Source organism: Saccopteryx leptura, chromosome 3 (genome assembly GCF_036850995.1).
Source record: "Saccopteryx leptura isolate mSacLep1 chromosome 3, mSacLep1_pri_phased_curated, whole genome shotgun sequence".
Lineage (NCBI taxonomy): Eukaryota > Metazoa > Chordata > Mammalia > Chiroptera > Emballonuridae > Saccopteryx > Saccopteryx leptura.
The window spans coordinates 141,886,631-141,899,010 of NC_089505.1; the positions used below are offsets into that span (position 1 = coordinate 141,886,631).

A 12,380-nucleotide genomic window follows, 5' to 3' on the forward strand; every position below is an offset into this window, starting at 1 on the left:
TGCACAGGTAGATAAGTAGCAGCCTGGACTCAATGTCATGTCTAACATCAAACCCTGATGAGTAGGTTTCAGCAGATAGTTGTGACCAAAACAGGACAGGTACTTGGGTTCTGCTCATCCTTCCCTCTCCGGAGTCCTTAAGCTAGAAAACCAAAGAGCTGGGTTTAAAAACCACTGCACTGCATGACCTTAGTGGTCACTTCCAATGCTAGGATTCTAGGATTCTATCATCTGCAAGTGGGAAGGTGGGGAGTGGTAGACTCACTACAGCAGACATGAAGAAGAGAAACTTAAAAGTATATATCCTGTGTTCCCAGAAAGACAGGCAGAAGAAGCTGGTTGCAGCAAGTGGTACTATAACAGACCCGAAGTTCACAAAATTATAGTCTTGTGTATAAATATATGCTTCAATCATTCGTGTAAAGCACTGAGCACCGAGCTTGGTACCAAACTGAGCATTAGGTAAAGCAACTACAACCGTGAAAAGATGACATATATGCCTACAAACCTCAACATGTAATTTAATGCAACATACTCAGCCACTGACATCACTGTCTGTGCTCCATAAGGAGTTATGTTTATCATGGACGCTAAACTTTACTAGTTGAGCCAAGACAAGAAATGAACACATAAGACTAAGCTAGCCAAATCTAAACCAATTCAAATAAATTGAAGTAATGGCTCTTGAGCAGTAGGGGACCATGGAATTCTATTTGAAAATGATGGAGAGGTATGATTCCTTTCTCCAGTAAAAAAAAAAAAAATTAATTAAAAAAAAAAAAAAGTGGACACACAATTTTGCAAATAATTATATATAGAAGCCCATTCACTGATTCCTTACATGGATTACAGATGCATTGAACACTGTTCATTGTCTCCAGATTAATAACCACTTCCGGGGATCCTGAGGGAGTAACAGGAGGCCCCCAGGTCAAACGCTACCCACCCACAGTGGAGTCACCTATCCCCATCCTCTCTGAATGCTCATGCTTGCTAGTCTCCACCATGATACCAAACTTGGAAAGGGTAGTCAATGTAATTGATGCTGAATCTAATTTTAAACCTTTGAAGTTTAGTGAACCCAAATTAAGAATTTCTAAATCAGTAGATTCTGGTACTTAGAAATTTTACCCTCCCTCCCTCCCTCCCTCCCTTCTTTCCATCCTTCCTTCCTTCCTTCATAATTTCTAAATCATTCTGGTACTTAGAAATTTCCTTTCCTTCCTTCCTTCCTTCCTTCCTTCCTTCCTTCCTTCCTTCCTTCCTTCCTTCCTTCCTTCCTTCCTCCCTCCCTCCCTCCCTCCCTCCCTCCCTCCCTCCCTCCCTCCCTTCTTTCCATCCTTCCTTCCTTCCTTCATAATTTCTAAATCATTCTGGTACTTAGAAATTTCCTTTCCTTCCTTCCTTCCTTCCTTCCTTCCTTCCTTCCTTCCTTCCTTCCTTCCTTCCTTCCTTCCTTCCTTCCTTCCTTCCTTCCTTCCTTCCTTCCTTCCTTCCTTCCTTCCTTCCTTCCTTCCTTCCTTCCTTCCTTCCTTCCTTCCTTCCTTCCTTCCTTCCTTCCTTCCTTCCTTCCTTCCTTCCTTCCTTCCTTCCTTCCTTCCTTCCTTCCTTCCTTCCTTCCTTCCTTCCTCCCTCCCTCCCTCCCTCCCTCCCTCCCTCCCTCCCTCCTTCCCTCCTTCCTTCCTTCCCTCCTCCTCTCCCTCCCTCCCTTCCTCCCTATCTCCCTCCCTGTCTCCCTCCCTCCTTGTCTCCATTCCTTCATTCCTTCCTCTGGTAACAAAGTTCTTTTTCTAAAAAAATAGGGGATCCCATTCTATGTGATTCTGGTGTTATCCACCTTCCCTCAAGGGACACATGAACAAGGCCTGGCTAAACAGGCACTACTTATTATCTCCTATCTACTTCTGGTTGAGTTGATTCAGGCAAGAAATATGCACTGAACTGATTAAGAATCCTCCTTGGTATTATTGTTAGAACTAAACAATAAAGAGAACTGCTCTTTTCATTGAGATCCACTGCTGTGATGACGACAGACATATAATGCAGATGGCTACCTCTGGCACCATGGTGCGAGAAACCGGCCCATGAATAAAGCTGACAGAGAGTTAAACAGACCCAAAAGATGGAAAGAGTGGAAGATGATGACCTGATAATATCTTTTGAACCGCTGGATTCAGTTACCCCTGAAGGTCCTAACAGCTTAGTCACATAAGTAACTATACTGCTCACAAAAATTAGGGGATATTTCAAAATTAATATGAAGTGATAAAATATCCTCTAATTTTTGTAAGCAGTGTAGTTTAAGTTGGAGTTCTGTTACTTGCAAATAAAATAATTCTAACCAATAAGCCTGATCCAAACAAAAATAAAGCTCAAAAGGAAATTTCCATTCATGGGTAGTCCTTGTAGAATTCTAGGCTCCTCTCTGACAATGATCCTTACTGAATTAACTTTTTTTCATTCTATAAGATTTTTGTAAAAAATCTAGGCTTAACATTACTGTTATACCACCTTCGGCCCCTGACAGTTCATCTTTCCAGTGCTGCCACCAACAAGACACTACCTCTTGTCATAAATATTAAAGTTACAAACTCAAAGAAGAAAAGTCCCAGAAGAGTATAATATTGTAGTAGCCCAGGTTACGGGACTGAACACTCCAGTATCATAGATGTCCTAGAATCATGGGGCTACAAAGGGAAGGCGAGAGACATTTGGAACGAGGGAAAAGGGCCTCCCAGGTCTCAGTGGGTAAGATCAGTGTAAATTTTGTGTATACCAAAGGCACTCCACAGGCTGAGTCAGGGCATAGAATGATTTGGGAGTGGGGGGAAATAATAGTCACAGAGTACTTTCAGGAAGTTTATTATTCTTTTAGAACAGGGATGGTAAGTAGATTTCAACTCACTTGCCAAATCTAGTCCATAGCTAAATGTACAGGCTCAGCATCAAGAGCCAAGACAATCTGGGGAGTCCATTCTTGAGGACAGAGGATGAATATATGTATGTGTTATTTCAGCTGAAAGCATTACATTTATCCTTGGATTAAACAAGGCCAAAAGAAGAAATGCAAAGCTGAACTGGAAGGGCTTTTCATGGACTGCAGTCAGTATTACATCCCTACTTGCTAAGGGTAATCCTCATTATTCTAGTTATTATAGGGATGTTGTTTACTACCTTATGTGGTATTGTTTTTAAGAACTTGGAAGAAATTATATACATCTTATATCATGATTATTCACCTTGCTTCTGCTTAACTAGTGTGCTTTTATGTTCCAGCCACCTTAAGGCATTTTTTCCATCTGGCCCTTACTACTCAGAAGCTCAGAGACAAGAGTGTGGGCGGGACCCACTAGCAATTAGGCTCTCACGCAAGCAGCGGAGGCCCAAACCTTACCTCTTCCCTTTCCTTTCCTCCCTTCCTTATTTTTCTGAATCTCATTATGTATGTATTAAAAAGCCACCTCAAACATCTTTGAAAGAAGACATTCACCATATTATCTGATCAACAGCAATCAAGAAAATGTAAAATCTGATGGTGAATGGAGAACAATTTCACAAGCTCTGCCTATTGTTAGGAGGAAGCTCCAAGTGAGCAAGCAGAGAAGGCGGAGTCAGCACAGGTCACAGTCCTCCCCTCCCCTTCCTGCCCTCTGAAGCACCTCCCCCCACTCCATCCTTCCTTGGGCCAATGGGAGCCTCTGGTTTATTCCTGGGCAGTGCACGCCTATTTTCTTTTTAGGACTAATGATTACTCTCCTGCCCCCACTTCTCCCACCAAATCAAAGCAGCTCACACTTGTATTCTATATTGCTAAATTGTCCATGGTTCCTAGCAGCTTAACCAAGTACAATATTTCCTTTCTCAGGGGATGAATACATTTTAACCAGGTATTTCAAAGAGCAAAACAAACAAAGGAATAACTCATTAACGGTGGAATAGGCTATAATTATCATACAGATGCAATTGAACAGGGGGAATCTTCTTGTAAATCCCAAATAATTCTATGTAAAGCAACTAGCACACAGTCAGCAAACAGTATGCACCCTTTCTGACTACTGGTGCTGTTATTATTTATCCGCTCCATCCCCTACCACCATGCCTATATTCACTGACGTTTCCCTGTCATTACCATGACCACTGCCATGGAAGTAATTGCTCCCTTCTTAACACTGGCTACTAATGCAGATCCACAATTAATGCACTTTAATTATAGTTGATAGTCTATAAAGCACTTACACATCCTTTTTATCTTCTTGGAAATCCTCAATTTAAATATTATTCCCATTTTACAGATGAGGAAAGTGAACCTCAGAAAGGTTGAGTTTATATGGTCCCAGAGCCTGAAAGTAACAGAGCCAGCACTCAAATCCAGGTCTCATAAACTTCTTGTTCTTTCCCTAACGAATGCCTGCCAGCCGGATCACAATCACATCATAAACGTCGGAGTGCTTTAAAATTCCCATGGTCCACCTAGACCTTATGAATGTGGATGGCCCAATGGAAGGGACTGGAGCGTATGTTTCAATGGGTGCCTCATGTGACCTTGGCGAGCTGCGGGGGGGGGGGGGGTGTTAATCAAGTGCAGTATCCATGCTGCTTCCTGGTTGGCTAAGTACCTGCAGTACTCTCAGCCCTGTGCTGACCACTGCAAGGAAGGAACAGATAGCCTTCTTCTCTCAAAGTGCTGACAAAGCAATGGAGGAAGTAAGACTAGCCAAGATGAAGAAGAGGGAACCACTAAAGACAGGGTTTAGCTTTAAAGTGGTTCAGAGCAGGGATGATCACAGACTGTAGGGAACAGTCAGGGAAGGCCACGCTACAGAGAAGGGAAGATTCTACTGGGCCCTGTAGAATGGGAAGGATTTCCAATTATACAAGTGGTGAGTACCATGAGGTGTCCTCAACAGAAATGCTAAATAGTTTGGTCTTACTAGAATAAAAGGAATAGTGGGAAGTAAGCAAGATCAGATGGGGCCAGATAATGGAAGTGGGGAAGCCAGAGAGAGAAGTCTAGGTTGGCATTCTGGGTGATGTGGAGGCACCAACAGTTTTTGAACAAATAAGGAACATCCTGAGAGATAAACTGAAGGATGACTAGTGTGGCGGTGTTGTACAGAATGAAGGGAGGGTCGGAGAGTGGAAAACCTGGCACTGGAAAGGCTACATAAGAACCTGCGGAACTGATTGGAATGGCAGATGTTAAAGAGTAAGCCCAGGATTCTGGGGCCTGTCAAACAAAATGGGGTGAAAGGACGGGCTATCGGGGAGAGGGTGGTTTGAGTCCTCTCACTCTCCATGTACTTTCAGTCAATCACAGCTCTTTCTTATGACTCTTAAACAATGCATTGTAGACTATAGAAGTGGCCACAATTCTTTCCCTCTCTGCATCTGTGCTTCTTGCAATGCAATTCTGCAGCTCCTGTCACAAGAGGCAGAATCTATACCTGTAACCTCTTGAATCTAGGCTAGCCATATAGTTTGCTTTAGCCAAAAAAACATGATAGTACCAATGTTCTGACAGTTCTGAGCCTTGACCTCACGATGCTTCTGTTCTCTCTCATTACCCTACCCACTCCCCATGTGAACAAGCTCAGGGTAGCCTATAGGATGGTGAGACACCTGTCTTAGGCCAGGTGACCTCCAGAAACAAAGCCTAGCTGACCTGGTCCCAGAGATGGCTGCAGACACATTAATGGTCCCACCTGAAACCAGAAGAATCACACAGCTGAGCCCAGCCCACATCATAAGAAATGAATTGTGAGGTAGAGAAATGAACATTATTTTGAGTCAGTAAATGTTAGCTCAAAATCTCTGGCCATAAATTTGGAAATGGTTTGTTATGCAGCAAAAGCTATCTGCTACACATGGCAAATAACAGTATTGCTACAATATCAGAGAATGATGTCACATGAAAGTCCTGGAAGTTTTTTTCATTTAAAAAGTACATTTCTTTCCTAGCTCTAAAGGTAGTTTTCTACCCCTGCAAAACTGTTATCTCACAACAATCACATTCAAGTTTCTAAGAGAGAAGAGAGAAAAAATAGAGCAATAAGAAAGCTAATATGTTATAGCTGTGAGCCAATTTTCATTACAACACACTGTGAGGGACTATCTGCATTCCTTGGCTGAAGTGACACTTTGTTGCTGTGGATACAACTTGAACAAGCAGACCATCAACAGGGGCCTGGAAACAGTTTCACTACCAAAAAAAACCACACACACACACAAAAACAAAACAAAACAAAAAAACAAACTACACAAACAAAAACTTTTTATTTTAATAGTATTTGGCATATAATCACAGATCTGTTCCTGACCATGTTCTTAGCAAAAGAACATGGATTGATATTTTCTGTAAGGCATGGAAACATCTTAAATCATTTCAGAGAAAAAAGAGTGAACAAATACACGTCTAATCATAGTACTGGTAGAGATGCATCTAACTTAGAAGTGTGAATATCATTTCAAAAATAATGTCAAACAGTCACTTTGTTTTAAAAACGAAAGAGAACTTACCAGTAAGATTGTGTGTGGCCCACGGTTTTCAAGTTTCAAGTTGGGGGATGAATCTGAAATAGAATTAAACAAAACATTCCATAAGTAAATCACATTTGGAAAGGGTGTGCTTTCGATCCCAAGTGACTGACCTAATGTTGAGTGTTATTCTTTTAGTTAAAAGATTAGCGAAGCTTTTTCTGGCTCCTGATGGAACAGAGAGAGTTTTTCGCCTACATATTTCAACTTCCTGAATAGAGAGCATTCTCTCATCTCCTTCAGGCAGTGCTGAAAGGCTGAGCCCAGGATAACTATAAATGGTAGTGTTTTCATCCAAACCCCTCCAAGTCAGCGGAAGCCTTCTTCGTTGTTGCTCTTGCCTTGGTCCCTCAACTCCCTCGCCAGGGCCAAGCCATGGCTCCTTCTATGGAACCAACTAAACAACGGCCACTCCAGTATAACTTGGATGTCAATGGGAGGCATGCACAAGGCTTTCCAATAGTGGCCACCTTATCACAACCACAAGTTTTTATTTTATTAATAACAGTGAGCCGAAGGCAGTACTGTTCATTAGAAATATAACACAAGCCACATATATACATTTAATTTAACCTAATTTATTCAAAATATTATTTCATCATAACCAATATAAACATTAATGAGACATCTTCCCTTCTTTTCATACTAAATCTTCAAGACTCAGTACATCTCAACTCAGGCTACTCACATGTCAAGCAGTCAACAGTTACAGTGGCCAGAGACTACCACACCAGACAGGACAGGCCTGGAGAGTCTGTTCTTGGCCGTTAGGTACTGGCAAGGCTCCAAAGTGAGTCAAATGCACACGGAGATTTTATTCATCTATTTTCCTGCTCCTAGTAACTCACCATTACCCCATTCATGATGTCATTTTAGTATAAATAATAATATAATAATAGCAAGTACTTATATAGCACTTACTATGAGCCAGGAACTGTTCTCGGCATGATCCTCTGTTACCTCAATTAATCCTCACATAACTTTATGAGGTAAGCATATTATATCATTCCCATTTTGTAATGAGGAAATTGAGGCACAGAGAGGTTAAGTAGCTTAAGTAGGTTACAAGACAGTGACAGAGCTGGGATTCTAATCCACATAGCCTGCCCCTGAGACCACGTCCTTGGTCACTACACTCAATTAAATGTGAACGGCTCAATATGAGATCATTGCTTTCAGTTTAAATTATATCTCCAAGTGATCCGAGGCTGCTCCTGGGATACACGGTCAGATAAGAGCAGTGATGGTAGATGGAAGAATGGCTAGCAAGTTAACCTAAAACAATCTGGGGTAAGAGCACAGAAACCATCAGCAGGTCTGGGGTCAAAAGATGGCACTGAGTCTGGGCTCCTGTTTGATCAAGGAGGGTGCCGAGGGAGGGAAATGTGGGGTCTCTGGAAAATCTTGTCTTCACGATTTTTCTGAGAGAAAGAGCTATCACTTTTATTAGTCTGTGGTCCCCAAAGAAATCACACCTAGTGAGAAAAATCCAACCCACACATGTGAACTCCCTGTCCAAATCACAGGGAAGGAGGCTGGTCAGGGACACTTAGAATCAACCAGCTGCAGGCCGAGGCTGCTGAAGGACGCTGCGCCCCGTCTTGCATGCTGAGCCCTGAACCTTCAGTGCCTCCTCTAGGTTTCAGGATCAAAGTTCCTTAGCCCAGGCTCCAAAGCCCCAGTGATCTCATGCCTGCCCTCTTTCCTGGGCTCACTCCCCTAGGCACCTCGTCTTTTATCCACACAGACCTATTCAATATTTACAGACCCTTCAACACCCACACTCTCACTCCTCAGTGCCTCTACAGATTCTGTTCTTGCTGTCAAACATATCCTTCCCCTACAATTACAGCCAATCTTCAAATCGCAGTTCAAAAGTCACCTTCTCTGGGAAGCCTTTGTGAACTCCCTTGGCTGGTTTAGGGACAACTTCTCGGCAGTAATGGTAGTATTTATTCAGTTCAATCAATAATTATGTATTTCTACTACTGATAATAACAAAGGTTGATTGTTATGGAGCTATGTGCCAGGCACTGTTCCAAGTGCTCTGTGTTCTTCTTTAATCCACTTAATAAGTGTATGGATAGGTTCTTTTATTACTCTATTTAACAGGTGAACAAACTGAGGAACAGGGGTAAGTCAATAGCCTAAGGTCACACGGCTTATAAGTAGCAGAGAGCCACATCGCTAACCCAGATAATCTGGTTCCAGAACCCGCACTCCCCCCCCGTTTTTTTGTATTTTTCTGATGTGAGAAGTGGGAAGGCAGAGACAGACTTCCACATGCCCCCAACTGGAGTCCACCCGGCATGCCCACTAAGGGGCAATGCTCTGCCCATCTGGGCCATTGATCCATTGCAACAGGAGCCATTCTAGCGCCTGAGGCAGAGGCCATTGGAGCCGTCCTCAGCGCCCGGGCCAACTTTGCTCCAATGGAGCCTTAGCTGTGGGAGGGGAAGAAAGAGAGAGAGAAAGGAGAGGGGGAAGGGTGGAGAAGCAGATGGGCACTTCTCTTGTGTGCCCTGGCCGGGAATCAAACCCAGGACTTCCACACACTGGGCCGACACGCTCTACCACTGAGCCATCAGGCCAGGGCCCAGAGCCCGCACTGTTAACAGTGGAACTGTACCTGCCTCCTACTGCTTTCTACTTTCAGTGCCATTGTATTTCCCTCTGTTACTGCAAAGTTGTTTTTGTGTTTTGGTTTTTTGTTTACTGGTCTCTGCCCATTTGTTTGCAGAATCTCTGAAAGCTGAGAATATGTCTAACTCATCTTTGTCTTTCAGGACCTAGCAAAGTGTTGGTATACAGTAGATGCTCAATAAAGGCACCTGCAGGAAAACACCAGAACAGCATTGGAAGGTTGGGGACAGGGGTATAAACACGTGCCTAATAAAACCCCACTGGGATAAAGATTCTCTAACTATGTGCTTTAACAGAGCAAGCCTTCATTTCATTTTCTAAATCCAGCCAGTGCCTGGGCACGGTCATTTCCCAGGCCTATTCAAAGCTTAGACAACTTGATCTTATCTCCAACTAGTTCATCAGCTTCATTTAACTCTGCATATGGATCAATGGGTCTAAGTAATAACATGCCTTCTGAAAGCCTTGGCTGGCTATTACAAAAGAGTGCTAGAATAAGATACTTTCCCTTAAAAGATACAATAGTCAAGAAAAAAAATAAAAGAATACAAAAGCCTATTTCCTAAGGTTTTCTTATACTGCTCACAAAAATTAGGAGATATTTCATCACTTCGTATTCATTTTGAATATCCCCTAATTTTTGTGAGCAATATAGTTTCAGATAACTTAATATGTGTATATTATAAATATGTTTTTAAAACAACAGTTTCATGTTGAAAATCTCTTGTTGTCTAGACATGACTTTACCATTCACTACACTGGAGTTCCATAATATGTTTCTTTCCATTCATATCTAAAAACTTCCCTTGGATGAATATAAAAAGTGACCTTGTAGGAGGGCATTCTCCTCTTTCTCTAACAGTGGGAAAGAAAAAAGTTTCAAGATCTGGAACACACAGACTTGTAGCGAGAAAACGAGCTCGAAAGCTCAAATAAGAGATTACATCAAGACTGTGGACCAGCCCTCCCACTCACAGATAAATGCAATTAGCCATGATGCCCCACCCTTCCTATCACATCGAGAATGTAAGAGAAACCATCAACTTCCCATGTATATGGATATGATCATCTCAGCTATGAGCAACCAAGTTATGAATCATATTTTGACTCTTGCTATCTCCTCTCCTTCCACAATAAATGTTAATTTAATTGTTATTGAGAGGTTTACTGAGTGCAAATTGTGTGCTGGGCAGAGCTGCAGGTGCTAGAGAGACCTCCTGATATAGGGAACCTCCCATTGTAATGGGAAATAGAAAATAAGTATACAAAGAAGATAACTTCAAACAGTGATAAGTGCTAACAATTGTTTCCATACAAGCACGCAGTGATGTGACCTACTGAAGTGTTTAACAGTGTCTCTTTGGTAGCTGTATGGAAGAGTCTTTAGAGGGAGCAGAAGATGAATAGATCATCGGTGACCAATTAGGCCATTCAACTGTTCATGGGAGATATGAAGATATGCTGGTTCACCAGTAGAGACAGAGAGAAGTGGGTGGATGCAGTGTGGGTTCTGGAGGTAAAACAATCAGGACCTGCTGATAAAGTAGATGTGGGAGATACAGGCAAAGAGGAGGTTGAGATGACAACCAGGTTTTGGCTCAAGCAACTGGGTCAATGATGGCTTTGTTGAGGTGTGTGTGTGTGTGTGTGTGTGTGTGTGTGTGTGTGTGTGTGGAGAACACATTGAAAGAGGAAAGAAAATTAAAAATTTTGATTTGACCTTGTTAACTTTGAGACATCCAAGTAGAGATGTCAAGAAAGCCTTAAAAAATTTTAAATTGTCCTGTCCAAAACAGTAGCCTCTAGCCCATATGAGAATTTAAATTCCATACAATTAAAAACTCATCCCTTTGTATGAGCTACATTTCAAGTGATCAAGTCGACACAGAAGTGACTACTGTATTGACTAGCAAGGGTATTGTATATTTCCATCACTGTAAAAAAGTCTATTGGGCAGGAATTGTCTAGCACCGTGATGGGGAACCTTTTTATAAAAACCGCCCACTTTTGCAGTGCTGGTCAACCTGGTCCCTCCGCCCACTAGTGGGCATTCCAGCTTTCATGGTGGGCCAATTGCGGCACCGTTTGGTTGCTCCACTACCCCCACTGTGAAAGCTGGAATGCCCACTAGGGAGGGGCAGGAGGGACCAGGTTGACCAGCACTGCAAAGTAGATGGTTTTTATAACAAGGTTCACCATCACGGGTCTAGCACATACATGATAACTTGGTAGACTCCATTCATTACTATAAAGTTTATTGCAATTACAAACTACTGTAATACAAAATTACAGTACTGCCCCTCATCTGCAGGGGATACATTCCAAGACTTCCAGTGAATGCCTGAAAATTGTTTGGGACCCTATACATGCTTTTTTCCCCTTATATATACACATACATACATATGACAAAGTTTGATTTAGAAATTTGGCACAGTAAGAGATTTACAACAATAATAATAAAAGAACAATTATAATATATTATAATAAAAGTTATATGAATGTTGCTTCTCTCTCAAATAGCTTATTGTACTATACTCAGCCTTCTTTTTATTTTTTATTTTATTTTATTTATTCATTATAGAGAGGGGAGAGAGAGAGAGAAGGGGGGAGGAGCAGAAAGCATCAACTCCCATATGTGCCTTGACCAGGCAAGTCCAGGGTTTTGAACCGGCGACCTCAGCATTCCAGGTCGACGCTTTATTCACTGCGCCACCACAGGTCAGGCCTCAGCCTTCTTATGAGATGATAAAATATCTACGTAATGAGATGAAGTGCAGTGAATGACACATTATGAAGCACTGCAATACTGAGACAGTTAATGTGATAACGGAGATGGCTACTGAGTGACTGACGGATGGATGGGAGTGTCCAACACGGATAGGCTGGACAAAGGGATGATTCATGTCCCAAGTGGGACGAACTGGGGCAGTCTAAGATTTCACCATGCTACTCACAACAGAGCACAATTTAAAACTAACACATTTCTGGAATTCTCCACTTAATATTTTCAGACTGAAGTGGACGGCAGGTAACACACTGCAGACAGTGAAACTGGATAAGGGGATGAGTGTACAGCCCTGGGAGACGTTGAGCTTTGAAGGGATCCTGATCGGTCTGAACCTACTTGTTTCTAGTCTCATTTTAATCCTCTAGAAAGTAACACAGGCACTGGAGGAAAGTGGAGTGAACACTCGATTTATAGG

The 12,380-nt window shown here is 42.3% G+C and overlaps 1 protein-coding gene across 3 annotated transcripts in view; it reads right to left on the reverse strand.

The window, feature by feature from the left end:
- Nucleotides 1-12,380, reverse strand: part of GNG12 (G protein subunit gamma 12) — a 137,307-nt gene that overhangs the window by 66,864 nt on the left and 58,063 nt on the right. For all 3 annotated transcript variants that reach the window (XM_066376545.1, XM_066376544.1, XM_066376546.1), the window contains exon 2: nucleotides 6,517-6,569. The gene's annotated coding sequence lies outside the window, so the exon portion shown is untranslated. The remainder of the gene's footprint in view (nucleotides 1-6,516; nucleotides 6,570-12,380) is intronic.